The 16,669-nt window shown below is 51.8% G+C and overlaps 1 protein-coding gene across 3 annotated transcripts in view; it reads right to left on the reverse strand.

The window, feature by feature from the left end:
* Window positions 1–10,809, reverse strand: part of ANKRD33 (ankyrin repeat domain 33) — a 15,074-nt gene extending 4,265 nt beyond the window's left edge. For 2 of the 3 annotated variants that reach the window (XM_035002626.1, XM_035002623.1), the window contains exons 1-3: window positions 10,713–10,809; window positions 6,720–6,891; window positions 128–314 (exon numbers count right to left, since the gene is read on the reverse strand). The gene's annotated coding sequence lies outside the window, so the exon portion shown is untranslated. The remainder of the gene's footprint in view (window positions 1–127; window positions 315–6,719; window positions 6,892–10,712) is intronic. The other variant, XM_035002621.1, reaches the window with a different exon arrangement.
* Between the last annotated feature and the right edge of the window lie 5,860 nt (window positions 10,810–16,669).

Consider the following 16,669-nt stretch of genomic DNA (forward strand, 5'->3'; position numbering starts at 1 on the left):
GAGCCTGCCCTGAGTGGGCGGGGCCCGATCACGGAGAGCCTGCCCTGAGTGGGCGGGGCCCGATCACGGAGGCTCCTCCCCTGCGGAGGCGGCTCTCGGGTACGACACCGCCCCCCAACACGCTCACCTTCTGCTTCCCGCACCAGAAACACACCCTTCGGAGGTGGGAGGGTCGTGAGGGGTCCCGACCCGCCCGCGTAAGCCTGAAGTCCTGAAATCCCTTTCCCTTCCGTGGAGCCGGGGTGGTGGAAGGAGAAGGTGCGAGTGCAGACATCTCTTTGAATAGCGGCTGGGACTGGGGGGAGGTGAATTGCCTAATTAGGAGTACAGAAGTTACGAAAGAATAAGTTTCATGGACTAGTTTTGGTATGGTAAATTAAGTATGGAATATTTAAATTGCATTAAAATTACAATAATTGAATTAAATTATTTACAATTATTAATAATTATTAAATCATCCTTTTAATTAAATTAATACTAAAATTAAATTTAATGGATCAGTTTTGGACCTCAGGTGTAGAAAACGGGGCCAACTGTGTTCTGTTTGTATCACTCCCATCATCAGCATGTACAAGATCTTTTTTTATTTTACTTTATTTGGCTTATCTCTTTCATCCCTAATCCCCACAGCCCATTTTTCTCCCCTTTCCCTTTACCAATTGGCACTTATATATTCTTAAAAAGGTACATTGCATTAAAAAGGGTAGTGTTGGGGCGCCTGGGTGGCTCAGTGGTTAAGCGTCTGCCTTTGGCTCAGGTCATGATCCCAGGGTCCTGGGATCAAGCCCCTCATCGGGCTCCCTGCTTCGCGGGGGGGGGGGGGGGGGGGGCGGCTGCTTCTCCCTCCCCCACTCCCCCTGCTTATGTTCCCTCTCTCGCTGTCTCTCTCTCTAATAGATGAGTAAAATCTTTTAAAAAGATAAATAAAAAATAAAAAAGGTAGTGTTGGTTTATGTATTTTTTAAAATTAGTTTCAGAGGTAGAGTTTAGTGATTCATCCCTTACAGTACTCATTACACCAAGTGCCCTCCTTAATGCCATCACCCAGTTACCCCATCCCCCCACCGACCTCCCCTCCAGCAGCCCTCAGTTTGTTCCCTGGAGTTAAGAGTCTCTTATCATTTGTTTCCCTCTCTGATTTCATCTTATTTTATTTTTCCCTCCCTTCCTCTTTGTGGTTTATGTATGTTTTAACCAGCACCCTAGAATTGTGTGACAGAACTCATTCTGCTTTTTTCACTCCGCGCTGTTTCGGAGATGGCCCCCTGTTGCTGTCCGCGCAGTGTATCTGTTAGGAGCATCTGTGGTTGTCAGTAACCGAAAGCCGGCCTCAGTGGTGTGGTGGCTGCCAACATCAATCCAAAACTCCTTTTAGTGTTTCTTCTGAACTACAGAAGCTGGAAAAACCAAGATGACACTTCCTCGATTCCCTTGAGCTAGGAATCTGTGATTTAGGTTCTGCTCTTGTGCAAGACGTGCATTTGGAACAGAGCTGAATACCATGGGACATCTGTTTTGCTGTCACAGATCAGGACAGATGTAGCGGGGCTCTGGTGAGCAGCTTCCTGATTCATCAGCTTCCTCCAGGAGTGACTGTTGCTTCCCAGTCACGGATACAGGTCATGTGCCTCTCAAAGCTGGGAGTTGTTTCTGAACCTAGAACCTGTTTCCCCATTCCTTTATGTCTACACTAGCCAGATCTATTTCTGTTGCCCCCTGTGGAACCCTAACTGCCACACGTGGCTTAACCAACTAGGGGTTTATTCTTCACACAAGATTAAGGAGTTCAGGGATAAGCTGTTGGTGTTGATATAAACGGACGGTGGCAGGGCCTTCTCTGGGGAGTCTCTTGACTTCTCCTCATGGCCACAAGATGGCTCCTGTAGCTCTAGCCATCAGAGCAAAATGCGGTGAATGCATGCTATGGAATTCTGTGCAGCAACGAGAAGAAATCCACTAGATTACATGTAAGACATCACTACTTAGATGACACAATCTCTACCTATGACCCCCCTTCTCTCTAGTCACGTTTTAGTTAAGTGTGACCTTGTAACATGGTTTTGGCCAGTGAAATGCAAGCAGTAGTCTAATGGGTGAGGCTCCTGGAAAAATTTTTGCTCTCTTGATAAAAGATATGGGGCGTAGCTTTTTACCTCTTTCTTTCTTCCCCCTCTTCCTGCTGCATGAAGTTCCATAGTGTGTATGCATCCGATTTTTCTTACCTATTCTTCCAGTGTTGCACACCTAGCTGCCTCCAGCTTCCCGCCGCTGCAAATAATGCTGCAGTGAACATCCTTGTACACGTCTAGTAGACCTGTGGCAGAGCGTGTCTGAGACCGCTAGGCCAGAGGGCACGTATGCGCTTACTGACCAGGTACTGTCAGATGGTTCTCTCTTTTGCAATGTGCCCACCAGCAATGCATGAGAGCCTCCCTACATCCATGGCCATGCTTGTAATTATTCAGCCTTCTAATTTTTGTCAATCTGATGGTACAGAACTATAAGTTAATATCATTATTTTACACTGGATTTTCCCTATCAACAAGGTGAGCATCTTTCCAAATACCTGGGAGCCTTTCTTGTGTCCCCTCCTGGAAACTGCCTGTTCCTAGCCTTTGTCCGATGTTCTGTTGTTTTCCTATCTTTTTCTTATTGCTTTTCCAGGAATTCCTTTTAATATTCTAGATAATAAACCCATTGTCAAATGGGTTTTAGATGTCGCAACTGTACTACGTACATTTCTGTTAGCTTTATCTGTGGTGAGCTTCACTGAAAGAAATCCTGAATTTTGGGCACCTGGGTGGCTCAGTCAGTTAAGCGTCTGCCTTTGGCTCAGGTCATGATCCCTGGGCCTTGGGATGGAGCCCCGCATCAGGCTCCTTGCTCAGCGGGGAGCCTGCTTCTCCCTCTGCCCCTCTCCCTGCTCTTATGTATAGGTATGGATTTCTAATTATCTTTCTTTGGATTTTTTTTTTTTTTATCTATCCTGCCTTTGGACCTATAAATTCTTGTCCTTCATCGATACTGGAAAATTTGGAAATCTATTAAATTCACCTTGGTTCCGTCAAAGATAAAGACTGTGGATATTGTGGGGCACCTGGCTGGCTCAGTTGGAAGACCATGAGACCCTTGATCTCAAGGTTGTGAGTTCAAGCCCCGCTTTGGGTATGGAGAGTACTTAAATAAATAAAACTTAAAAAAAAAAGATTGGAAATTGAAGCTCAAGTTTGCCTAATTCAACAAATATTTTCAAACTAAAGCAGACTCCTTGATTTGTTTCCTTGTCTGAGATCCTGCCTTCCCTTAGATTTTAACCTAATAATTTTTTTATTTTTTATTTTTATTTTTTTTTAAGATTTTTTATTTATTTATTTGACAGAGAAAGACACAGCGAGAGAGGGGACACAAGCAGGGGGAGTGGGAGAGGGAGAAGCAGGCCTCCTGAGGAGCAGGGAGCCTGACGCGGGGCTCGATCCCAGGACCCTGGTATCATGCCCTGAGCCAAAGGCGGACGCTTAACGACTGAGCCACCCAGGCGTCCCATTAATTCTTTAAAAAAAAAAAAAAGATTTATTTATTCATTTTAGAGAGAATGAGAGAGTGCAGGCATGTTGGGGGCGGGGAGGAGGGAAGGGGTGGAGGGAGCAGAGGCAGAGTGGGAGGGAGAGAAAAACTCAAGCAGACTCCATGCAGAGTATGGAGCCTGATGTGGGGCTGGCTCCCATGACCCTGAGATCACCACCTGAGCATTTTTACTGTTTTACTCAGAAATATCAGTCCAGAGTCCAGCCAGTCATGTTATTGGAAACAGAATTTCCTCTAATCCTAAGTAATTAAAAAACAACCTACTAGTAATATGGGGAAAAGACATGGTAATTAAGTCATAGAAGAAATGGCCAATATACATATGAAAAGATGCTTAATCTCACAAGTAAGCAGGAAAAGACAAATTAAAACAAGAATGAAACATTGCTTTTGGCCCAACAGCTAAGTAAAAATCAAACAATAATATTAAGTGCTTACACTGTTGGGGAAATGTAAATTAGTGAAGTATTTTTGGAAAGCATTTTGACAGTATCTATCAAAATAACAAATGTACATACACATGAACCCAAAAATTCTGCTTTTAGAAATCTTTCCCCAAACAGTACTTGTGTATGTGAACAAAGATACACTATATATACTTTGCAGCATTGTTTGTACTTGTAAAAACGAAATTTAGAAATGACTTAAATGTTCATCAATAGAGGAAGGGCCTGAAAAAAATATGCACACGAGATTATGCCTCCATTGAAAAATAATAAGATAGATCCATATGGACTGCTTGGAAAATATCTCTGAGACGTGTTGTTAATTGAAGAGAAAAAAGCCATATATATATGTATATATATATGAAGTGTGTGTGTGTGATTGGTTAACTTACATGTATGTAAATGCATAGAAAGGACTGGAACAGTAGTTGTCAACATTGGCTGAACCATGTAATCACTTAATCACTTAAAAAAAAATAGTAGCGGGGCGACTGGGTGGCTCAGTCGGTTAAGCATCTGACTCCTGTCGGCTCAGGTCATGATCTCGTGGGGCACTCAGCGGGGCATCTGTCTGGGATTCTCTCCCTCTGCCCCTCCTCCCACTTGCTTGTGCATGTAGTGCACGTGCATTCTCTCTCTCATTCTCAAATAAATAAATCTTTAAAACAAAACAAAACAAACAAAAAATAGTAGGGTTTTTTTTTTAGGAGGCTCCTCGCCCAACTTGGGGCTCAAACTCATGACCCTCAGTCGCTCTACCGACTGAGCCAGCCAGGCAACCCCCCCCCCAACCTCTCTTGTACACAGAGTTCATCACTTCTCAGTGTACCTCTGAACTTCACTCACTTATTCATTTGTTCAGTAACTACGAACGGAAACTTGCTCTGTGTCAGGCACATACTTTGACTGCCCACATGAGTTATCGTTAATCTTGTTCTTGGCTGTTTCCCTCACCTTGATCATCTTTGTCTCCAGCATCTAGCACAGTGTTGGCCACTCAGTGAATGGGAAGTTGCCTGACAGTTTCTCCTCTGGCCCGAAGAGTACCAACCCCCTCCCCCTCCCGCGCCCAGTACCATTCAGCAACGACTGTAGAGGGATAAGGGACTTTAATCTGTGCTGAGAGGCCCCAAGGACATCTAACTAGGTAAAAGGGAATTTCACATTTTGCTTTTCAAATGATCTGCCTCCAAGCCTAGAGCACCCCCAGCCTCAGCAAGGATCCTGTTCTGCAAGGCCACTCTCAGCCAGCAGGTGGCAGCCCTGGGCAGGAATTGGGAGAGCATCCCCACAGAGTGGAGGCTATAGCAGAGGGTCCTAGGGTTGGATGCAGGGGCAAGGTCTTGGCAGGGCAGGTGCACAGGAGGAGGGTGACCGGGACCATTTTTGGTCCCAAAGCATGATAGACATGGGGAATTATTTTTGTAGATCAGCTTTAGTCAACCTGGTTGGGTACCAGAAGGTTTGTAAGGTTTCTTCTAACTTCACCTGCAGCAATGCTCGGTTCTGGTGCCCTGTCCCATCCTCTGTCCTCAGGCAGACTGTATGTTGGTCCCTTCCCACCCCACCCGCCTTGTCCAGTTCCCCAGGCTGGGTCTTGACCCTCACTGTGTATGTCTTTGTTGATAGGGATGATTGTGGTAGAGGGGGGCTAGAGGTTGCTAGTTAATGCATAAAATAATGGATCACATCCTGGGCCTTATGGGTACATTTCAGTCAGGGCCTTCTAGAGTCTCAGTGTGGCGGTCTTAAGGATTAACAGCGAGGGTTATCCTCCTTTTGATCTCTTAGCTGCTGGATTCTGATAGGAGTGCACCAGAATGCTATTTTCTTGCCCACTCCAACTTCCCTTCAATCTCGATCTCTTCACTGCCTTCCATCTGTCTTATTTCTGTCTGCCCAACTTCTCTTCTCCATCTTTCTGGTTTTGATCTTTCTCATCTCACTGTCTGGATCTTTCCATCTTTCTATCCCTCTAACAATCTCTCTTAAGGCCCGATAACATGCATTGTCTGGAGCACCAGCTCGATTCTCTCTCTCTCTCCCTATCTTGTCTCTGACGTCATGCCATATCTCCAGCCATCTAATGCTTTGGGCTGGGGTTTGTAGGAGTCTTGCCTTGTGGAGTTCAATCAGAAGGGAAGGGGGAGATCTGGGGAAAGTGCAATGACAAATCTACAGAGAAAGAGCTCGGCAAACTCCTGAGTCAAGTTTGCAGCAGAGGCCAGTCACCGTTAGGGAACCAAATGTACTGTCCTCTCAACCTCTGCCTTTCTTCCAGGATCTTTTTCCAGGACAAGGCCCCTACTCCCAACCTACAGGCCTGGTGGCAGGTACAGCTGGGGGCAGCAGTGGGAAAAGGCCCACCCCCGCTTAAGGACTAGACATGGGATGGGACCCAGCACAGTGGGATGGAGAATGGAGGAGGTGACCTCTGACCCCCAGCTCTGGCCCCTTCTGGAGGTCCCCTGTGACCTGCCATAGGTCATGCCCCCTCCTCCCCTACCATGATCTACATCACAAAACCCACAGCTCATAACTCAATGCCAGCCAGGGAAGTCTGGGATTGATTTAGGGCCCCCTCTGACTAGTTCACCCCCACTGGACTATAGCCCTTGGGGTGGAGGTGGGGATGAGGGTCATGGGTGAAGTTCAGGCAGGAGGGTCCTGATTACCACTACATCATACCTGTTGCACTGTTGGTGGATTTGTTGGGGGGAAGGGCCCAAGCACAGGAGTCCAAGGTTCTCACTGACTAGCCCCTCTCTTTGGCTCAGCTCAGGGCCATGCTGAGGGAGCAGTGGCCATGGCCTAGTAGGCGTTCAGGGACAGTGTCCTCATGATTCAAGCCCAAGGCATCCTACAAAGCAAAGAGATTCTTGTTACCCATCAAGAGGGCAGTCTGGTAGGTCCTAAGTAGCACCACCACCACCACCACCCCACCCCACCCCCCACCCCCGCCAATCTTAGTTGCACTGAGCTACTCAGAACCAGGTCTCCCCACCCTGGGGTTCCATAGCCCAAGGCCCATTCCATTTATTTTTCTCCTGGTGCATTTCTTGTTGTTAATTTCCATCTATGCACCTTTCCATTCTGGAGATACCATGAAAGAACTCCCTCCACTTGGAATATTTCAAACTTTTTGGACCATAACCCACAGTAAAATACATCTACCTCTGGCTCCAGGACACAAGAACATCCACAGAAGTAAAAGCAAAAGTTTTACATAATGTTGTGATCCACGTGATATTTTCTATTCTCTTCCATTTTGTTGTAGGGAAAAGAGTTTTAAAAATGATTCTACAGGGGCACCTGGGTGGCTCAGTTGGTTGGGCGGCTGCCTTCAGCTCAGGTCATGATCTCAAGGTCCTGGGATCAAACCCCGTGTTGGGCTCCCTGCTCAGCGGAGAGCCTGTTTCTCCCTTTCTCTCTGCCTGCCACTCTGCCTACTTGTGCTCTCTTTGTGAAATAAATAAAATCTTTAAAAAAAAAAAAATGATTCTACAAACACCTAAGGGGCTGGCACTTATAGTTTATAAGTAACCTCTTATATGTTGACACCTTCACAAGTCATAAAGCCCAGTTTTATAAAGAGAAAAATCCACATTATCTTCATAAAAGCCAGTGAGAAGGTACAACAGGGTTTTTCGTCGACCTGTTTTATAGATGAGGCAACGCAGACTCTGAGCGGTTAACCAACCTGCTGGAGATCCCCCAACTGGTGAGTGGGACTCCAAGCCGGTCTTCCGTGTGCTGGTTTGCAGGCCCCCCATGCCCCACAGCTTCCCTCCCTCCCCTTCCTCCCCAGCCCTCCCAATTGACACCATTGTCTCTTTCCAGTTTGAAGGCCATCCGTTCCACGAACATGAGGGACGGAGCGGCTGAGTAATTCTGTTTTCTTGTCATCTGTTAACACTGCACCATCTGCCAGTTCTCCTCTCCCGGAGCGGCCGAGTGGGGGAGGCGGCTGCTTTCCCAGAGTCTGGACCTCCAGGCCCCCCTCACCAAGGAACTCAGAATACCCACAGAAAGCTAATTTTTCTGCTCAGTCCCAACAGCCATGGGCTAGACTTACAGGGACGTGTAAGGGAGTGGAGCGGGATGGGAGGAAGGATTTTCTGATGTCACAGGGATAAAACAATAGGATCCACCCCTCCCCCATGGTCAGGGTCCCGTCTTCAGGTCTCCACACCTCCACCTTGGTGGTGACCTCGAGGCTTCCGAGCTGATTCCAGGCAGCAGGAGTCCTGCAAGCCGCTCTGGGTGAGGACAGAGCAAATCCACCTTACAGGGAGCCTAGGAAGATTTATGGGGCCTCGGGTGTGGCTGGCTGTTACTCAGCCTCTGACTTTTTAATTCCCCAGTCTCCTCACCCACCCCGCCTCCTCCCCAAGAGGGCCTTTGTGCAGGACAATGAGCAATCTATAAATTCCGGGGGACGGGGATGTGGGGGAGGGGAGTAGTGGTCAGTTCAGCCCAGCATAGACAGCAAGGGGTGGCCTCCATGGGCCTGCCACAACTCATCAGATCCACACTAGAGACCCAAGCCTTACCATGGTCTTTTACAGATGAAGAATCTGAGGCTCAGAGGCAGATGGCATCCCCAGTCCCTTCTTCATTTCCTCCATCTTTCACTTATGTATTTATTTTCCCTCTCTTACCCTTCCCCAGGTCTTTCCCGCACTCAGGCATTCACTCAACAAACACATGTATTCACTCAACAAACACCCATTGAGTACAAACTCCGTGCCAGCCACATACGGAAAACAACTGGTAGACCCTGGTCCACCCTGGAGGGGCACACAGTAGGGGACTGACGCAAGAGGAGCCAAAGTATGGCTCTAATGCCAGCTTTTCAGGCCAGCAGCCTGCACCCTTTCCCTACTCCCCTCCCTCAGCAGCCCTCTGCAGCTGATGAAGCACTTTCATGAGCATTTTTAAATTTAATCCTGGTGACGGCTCTGGCAGTTAGGTGTTATGTAAGCCTTCCCCAGCATTTTGCTAATGTGGCCCCAAGCGGTAAGTGGTTGCCCTCTGGTGGGTGGCAGAATACCGGACCCAGGCCCTCGCCCCTGCACCACAGCTGCACCCCTGAGTGCTGTGGGGACCCAGAGCAGGAGCATGCCCCGTGGCCCTACACTTCCTCTTCTACCCACTTGCCCAAACCAGCCCAGTGTCCCCCATCACATCCCCCATGCTGATTCTCCCCTAATGCTCTGTCCTCCTGATCTGTTCCACCTTCCTGAAGTAGGCTCACCTGTGTATTTACTCAATTCACCCATCTGTTGTACAATGATAATCAACTCAGTGCTTATGATGCATTCTTGTGTGTGTCCTAGTATGTCTCTGCTTGTAAACTGAGGATATTAGTATCTACTTTGTTGTACAAATTAAATTAGTTAAGCCACGTAAAGCACTCAGAATAATGCCTGGTACATGGTAAATGCTCAGTAAGTCTTGGCTGTTAAGTTTATTGATATTGGAAACCACAGGCCTGTCCATATATGAGGCATTTGGGTGAAACACAGGTGAATACAGGGGTTTGCAGCTGGCTTCTCCCAGGGAATGGCCCCCTTAGAAGTGATCGAATGGATGAGTAGCCAATTCATTCCCCAGGGACTCCTGCATTCCTTAACTGCATGAAGTATGTTGAGCACCTCCTAGGTTTGTGCCAGGCACTGTGCTAGCAGAGAACAAGACACCTGCATTCATCAAGCTTGCATTCTGGTAAGTGAAACGGACCACAAACCAAGTGCATAAAGACGATAATTACAGAAAGCCATTAAGTCCTGAAGAAAGAGACACGGTTAAGTGACACAGTAGATAAGGCAATTGGATGTGAGGCTGCTGTACTGTTGTGTCAGTGTGGGGAGGTGACATCCCTGTGAAGGGTCTGGGCAGACGGTTCCAGGCAAAGGGAACAGCAAGACCAAAGCCAGAGGTGGGAAAAACTTGTCAAGTTCAAGGAACAGAAAGACAGCCAGTGTGAGCAGCATCTGGACAGAGGGGAGAATGATCTAGGAGAAGTCAGCATAGGCAGGGGCCAGGGTAAGAAACTGGGGCCTTCCTCCAAGGGAAGCTATGCAAAGTTGTTAAACAGGGAGTGACATGCTCTGACTTTTTTTATGATTGGTATTTTTAACAGTGTCCCCCTGGAATCTGTGTGAGTTGACTGTCGGGGAGCCAGGAGGGCAGACAGGAGCCTTTGCAGTTGTACAAGGAGGGAAGAGGGGCTTGGACGCTGGAGGGGGGTGGGGAGCAGGGGCTGATCCAAGATATATCTTAGAGACAGAAGGGACAAACTTTGCTAGTGGATTGGACAACAGGATCAGGATGGGAGGAGAATTCAGGAAGAAGGAACCAGGGAAGCTCAACTGGTAGAACTGTCAGTGTCCTGAGCCATGAGAGTCCTCCTGCTCTCTTTAGCCCTGCCCCTGAGCCACAGAAGCCAATTCTAGCCATTTGCTCTCCCCTGTCTACAGTCAGCAGCCTTAAATCAAGGGCAGTCCAGACTTGCTCATTCGGACCCTTTGTGAGAAAAGGTGCCCCTGGCCTTCCCTCCAGAAAGAGCAGCACCTGCCAAGGCCCAAGACTTTTAACCCCTCCACCCGGCCCTTGTTTAGGTCGCAACCTGCACAACCGTACAACTCCCCTCTCCCCAGCCTGGACCACTGGCCCAACCTGAAAATCCTCGGAGCTTTGAGACCTGCAGGCGCTGGGCGTGTTAGGACACGGGCCTGAAAGCACTCCGGGGCCGGGAACGGGAAGGTGGGGCTTGGCCTTTCCTGAGGGAATCTCCCAGCCCCGTTCCCGGGGGAAGGAAGTCCCCTCCCGGGCCCGGCGCCCCCGCCCCGCCCCCGCCGGCTCGCTGGCCGCGGAGGCCGCCGCCCCTCCCGCCCGGGAAAGCGCACGCAGCCGGTCTTCCGGCCTCGGGCTACGGGCGGGGGAGGCCCGAGCCGTAATTGCTGCCATCTGCTCCCTCCCCTGCCCCGCCCCCCGCCTGGGGGAGGGGCCGAGGCGCGCGCCGCACGCCTCTCTGACGCGCGCGCCCGGCCCCCGGGGGGCGAGAGCTCGGAGTGCGTCGCGAGCCCCCCGGGGGGCGAGTGCTGGGGCCCCCCCCCCGAGAGCGCGCCGCCGCCTCTCTCAGGCAGGGGCTGAGGGGCCCCGAGCTGGAGGCACACCCTTTGGCAGACACCGAATCCCAGCGTTCGGGTTCTGCCCGTCGCGGGGTAGGGAACCCCGAAGGGTCCTGGGGGCCCGCCCGTCTCAGCTCACACACGCGACGTCCGCCCCGGTCGGTGGTTAACGCCGGCGGTGGGACATTGACGCATCGATCTCTGTCTGCACCCGACGGCTCTGTGACTGTGGGCGGGGAGGCGGGGGGACCCAAGGCCGGAGCCTGGAGCCCGCGGGGCTGCCGGGACCAGAACTTGGCCCTCAGACACAAGGGGCTGGGCTGAAATTCCTCCCAGTTACTACTCACTCGGGGAATCTCGAGTACGTTCCTTTGAGCCTCAGAGTTTATTTCCTTGTCCATAAAAACAGGATCCCCAGTACCTACCTCTCAGGTGATTCCACAGAGGGCCAGTTGCTAGTCCTGGGGAGATCGGGGGTGGGGGGGTGGGGGGCGGCTGTGCCTGGCCTGGCAGAGCTCCTGGGGCAGGGGGAGTGGGCTCTGTGGAAGGGGTTGTGGCAGCTGGGACCCCTGAAGAGGCAGGAAGGGGGGTGGGCCTGGGACAGGAGACCAGGGAACAGATGGAGGGAGCAGCCCCGCTGGTTTCAAGCCCATCTCCGGGGGTTTCTGCAACATCAGCTTCAGGAGGTGAAGATGTTGTCTGTTGGACCTCTTTATCCAGCACTGATAGCACTGGGGGCACTGGGGGTGCTCACAGGGCAGAGGAGAGTAGTACCCCACTGCCTGGGTGCCCGGACCCACTTACCTGAACACTTACACATCTTCACACACACCCAGGGGTCTAAACAGTCCCCCAAGAGCAGAAGCACAGGTGATCGTGAATGAGGTGAGGCCTCCTTCCTGCCAGGGCCGCAAGACCTCAGCTATGTCTTGGCAAAATGCCTGCTGCATTCCCCTCCTCCAACCTTGCCAACTCTAACAAAGCTCTTAGCCACAAAGGCCAGCTCCAGAGGGGCTGAGATGCAACTCCTCCACCCCCAGACATTCCCACCACCCACCTGATGGCCCATTCGTCCACCCAGGTGAGCCCCGGCGATGCCAAGTGGCCTACTCCCAGCCCTGGAAAGGCTCTCACTGCATGAGAGCAGCATGAGACATTTTGGAATCACAGGAACCATCAGACAACCCAGGGTACTGCCTTTGGGAGGGCTCGGGATGATGCTACAGAGTCAGTGGCTTCTGGGGTGGGGCTTGAAGGAGCAACAGAAGTTCACCAGGGACAGAAGAGATGCGGTGTTCCAGGCCGAAGGAAGAGCATGCGCAAAGACTTGGGGGTGTGAAAGTCCGGCCTGCGTCTGGGGAAGAGTGAGAAGTTCGACGGGCTTGGACCAAGAGTACTGGATGGGAGGAGTTGACGGGGACAGGAGGGACGGGGTGTGAAGGGTGGCTGAAATGACATATACCCTAGGCCAAGGGATTTAGACTTGGGTTTGTTGTAGCAAGTTGAAGTGTCTGCACTGAGAGAGACAGATAGGAACATAAATGGCTAAAAGGAGCGAAGCTGACAGGAAGTGAGATAAAAAGGTCAGTGCCAGCCCACTGATAAAAGGCCATTGAATCATCCAGTGGGGACTATGGTGCACATGGAAGCCCCAGGGACCCCTTCGGAAGGCCACGGTTGTTCCTCAGCTCCAGCCAGTTATTGTCATGCTGGCTTGTTAGCTTCGTGTCGTCAGGTATTTGCAGGAAAAATTAGAAATGTCGATTTTTATGTGCTGTCTCCAGGTTTTTAAATGTTGACTTTTTTTTTTAACTCTAAAACGGTGTGTGTGTCCAGGATACACATAACACGAATATCTATCTGTGTGCAAGTGCTGCAGAGTAGCTTTGTCAGGAGGGAAATGATCTGAGTCACAGGCTTGGGTGTTTCGGATGCCCACTCGGGGGCAGTATGGAGGAATAGCCTGGTAAGTGGGACAGTTAGTTGCAAGTGTCTGGACCAAAGGGGCCGAGGCCTGAACAAAGGCGGCTGACCTGGAGAGGAGGGAAGGCCCCCAGACACAGTGTAGGGGTCTTCAAGGATTAGCCCTTCCTGGGGGGGTTAAGGGTTTACGTCTCCTATCCCTTTGTCCCCTTTAAGAGATTGCAAAAACATCAGCTAGTGGGTGGGGACACCTATTTGGAGTGGGATGCCCCTGAAAATCCCCAAGGTTGCACCGTGGCAGGCCACCCTGAAGCACTGGGTAGGACATTCCAAACAGCCTGAAGAGGGAGGGGCCGTGTTGGGGGAGGGGCTCAGGAATCCGCCTGGCCTTCAGGAAGACCCCAGCCAGCCCTAATGGGAACCACACGTGGAGGGAGCTGGAATCCCGGATTGCCTGTGACGTTTGGCTTTGGAATTGGACACTTGGCTCAGGTCAGTCCTGACCCGCTGAAGTCTGAGGCCTCCCAGCCCAGCTCCCCTCCTAATTGCTGCCAGACACGTTCTCCCCTGTACCCAGCTCTGGGGCCAGCCTGGGTCCCCCATCTCTTGCTAGGAGAGCACCTAAGCTCTGAGGGAGTAGGGGTTTTCAGACAAGAATTCTGCAACACTTGAGGCTCTCAGAATAGCAGAACAAGAAGTCCCTTCCAGTATCTCCGTAGTTAGGACCCCCGAACTTCACACTGCTCCTAGAGCCCTGAGCTGCTTCTGGCTTTGCAGAAACTGGCACCCTCAGCCTCTAACCTTCCACAGCAGTGTCTGTAGGGTGCTCTGTGGCTCTGACAGTCTGAGCCGCCTCCATACCCTGCAGGGTTAATTTCCTGCAGGACCTCAGGCACCAGCAGCAGGGAGCAGTCCAAAGGGCAGGGGAAGAGCCCCATGAGCAGGTGGTTCGCTCCTGAAGATTTGCTGTAAAAATGGGAGGGGAACAGGTCTCTCCTAACATATTTCCTGGTGTTTCGTCTTCCCCTCCTTCAAACAGCCCGTGGCCCGGGGATGGAGCTGTGTTACAAGATGTCTCAATACAATATGGAGGGCCCAGTCCTTATCTGAGTGGCTCACTCCAGCCTCCGGGCCATGGCTGTCTTCACACCTGCCAAACCCTCTTCATATGACCCTGCAACTACAGTGTGTATGAATGGGGGGCAGGGTGTATACTTCCTGCTTAAGTCCCAGACACTGCCAGTGGCCCCCTCCAGGCCCTTGGGCCCAGCCCCCTCCCCCTGGGTACCCTCCTTGAGAACTTCCAGGCAGCCTGCTCAGCATCAGGCCAGGGGCCCAGGAGCTTGGACAGACTGCATTCCTGGGGGAAGGGGAGAGGAGAGGAGGGCCGCACAGAGCCCCCCTCCTCCCTTCCAGCACAGACCCCATACTGCCCAGCCTGAAGCTCTCTCAAGCCTGCTGAAGATGACCAGTGTAATGCCGCCAAAGCCCCTGGCAAAGACCAGGCCAGGCACCTAGGGGCCTCTCTTGAGGATGAAACCATCTCTGCCTTGGAGCTCTTCCATTCCGGCATTGATTAGGGGCCCACGTGGGCACTGGGTAAGAGGTCTGTGGAGCCAGGCCACCAGGCACGGAGGGGGTGCAGGGCAGAAGACTAGGGCAGCCCTGGTCATAATTTAGCACCACACGCCTGCAGGGCAGCTCAATCTCCCAAGTGTCTGTAGAGAGGGCTCAGGGACTTCCAGAGAGAAATCAGGCCCAGCAGAATGGAAATCAGGCAGCAGTTGCAGGAGATGAGAGTGTTGGGGAGGAGTCAAGGTGGGGCGGGGCTCCGCTGAAGCCGGGGATTCAGGTAGTCCCTCCAACCCAATCCATCCCCATCCCCCAACCTGGTTTCGGGAAGCTCTCCCAATGAATATTTAATAGCTCAGCGCTGGGCCTGATTGAATTTTAATGCGGGCGACCCAAGCCCGGAGCCCGAGTCCAGGCAATTAGTCAGGAGCCATTAACGCTGACGGAGCTGATTTATAGGCGGGACCAGGCCCTGTGCGGGGGAGCCTAGGCCGCCGGAGACCCCGGATTGGACGGACGAAGTCTCCCGCGTCAGCCAATCCCTACGGCTGTCTCGGCCTGTTTTGCATCATTTTTGCATAGCACTCCCAAGGGGCAAACGTGGGCGGCGGCCCTGGAGGAAAACCGGGTGGGCGGGGAGTGGGGTGGGTGGGTAGGAGGGGCTCCGGCTGAGACCTGCACGCGAGCTTGGCCCTCCTCTGGGCCCGACCAGGCATTTATGGCTAGGAAAATCTACGTTTTGCACGTGGGATTCCATCGGACATTCCAGCTATTCAAAGGGCCTCCCCGCAAATCCTGGTAGAGCCCAGTTCGGGGGAAATTCCAAAGGAGGAGGAGAGGAGCAGACTAGGGCCCACCTGGGAACTCTGGGCAAAGCTGCTGGGTCCCAGGACCTAGCAAAGGGCTCTACCTCTGCGGTTAATCCAGACGGGCGCTTTATTGAACCCTCACTCACGGTGTGCCCGGCACGGGGGATTCCATGTAAACCACGGCTCCCTGGGCTCCCCCACCTCCCCACTTCGCCTCTCAGAGGGGGTTCTGCACTGATGGGGTTGGGGGTTACAGGTTTCAGGGTGCTGCCATTATGCCTCAGAGGGCTGGGAATGACTCCAAGGGGCTCTTGGAGGAGATGGCCCCCCTCCCCTCCTTGCCCCTCATCCCCCTGACCTGTGTGAATGCCCTGGGACTCAGCCTGGAGTGCTCTATTGAACTATGCCCGACCCCTTAAATCGTAGGTCAAGGATTTAGCTGGCCTGTCTGCTGCCACTCTGGCAGGTGGCCGCCTCCTCGCCAGCCCCCACTGCTTTCAGAGCTCTCCTCCACTAGAGATGTGGTGGAGAGCGGGCATCCTTCCCGTACTGGATAAGCATCCCCATGGGTCTAGGCCTCATCTGAGCTGGAGTGATCTTTATTGAGGTATGGGCAATGGAAGGGAGTGGATAGAGCTCTGGGCTGGGAGGCCAGCCCCTACAGGGAGGCTCCTGGAGGGGTTGGCAGGGGAAGGGGAGGCTTTAGTCAAGGAAGGCTTCCTGGAAGAGGGAGGTCAGAGTAGAGACTGGAAGGAAGGGAGGGACAGGGTCAAAGAAAAGGAGAGGAAATCCTCTGCAGGGGAACGCCCTGTTGGAGGCAGGAGAAAGTGAAGTGTCTGCTCACAACTCTCGGTACACATCAGCTATGGTTAGTACAGTAGCCGCAGCATTTCAGCCTGAGCTGCCTGCCTGGGCAGTTGAGGCAGGGTGTGAAGGGATGATGCAAATTATTAGCACTACTTAATGAGCACCTACTATGTGCCAGCGCGATGCTAAGCTCTTTAAATATATTGTTTCATTTAATCTTTATAGCAACCTAATGGGGTAAGTATTCTCAAACTTCCCATTCCACAGATGAGAACACTGAGGCTCAGAGAAAGGCAATAACTTGCCCAAGATCACACAGCTAGTTGGTGGCAGACCCCTGGTTCTGATCCACCACTCCATGCTGCTCACAGGCACCTCAGACTCAGCTTAC

The sequence above is a fragment of the Mirounga leonina genome, unplaced genomic scaffold (assembly GCF_011800145.1).
Source record: "Mirounga leonina isolate KUSES-001 unplaced genomic scaffold, KU_Mleo_1.0 Mir_126, whole genome shotgun sequence".
Classification (NCBI taxonomy): domain Eukaryota; kingdom Metazoa; phylum Chordata; class Mammalia; order Carnivora; family Phocidae; genus Mirounga; species Mirounga leonina.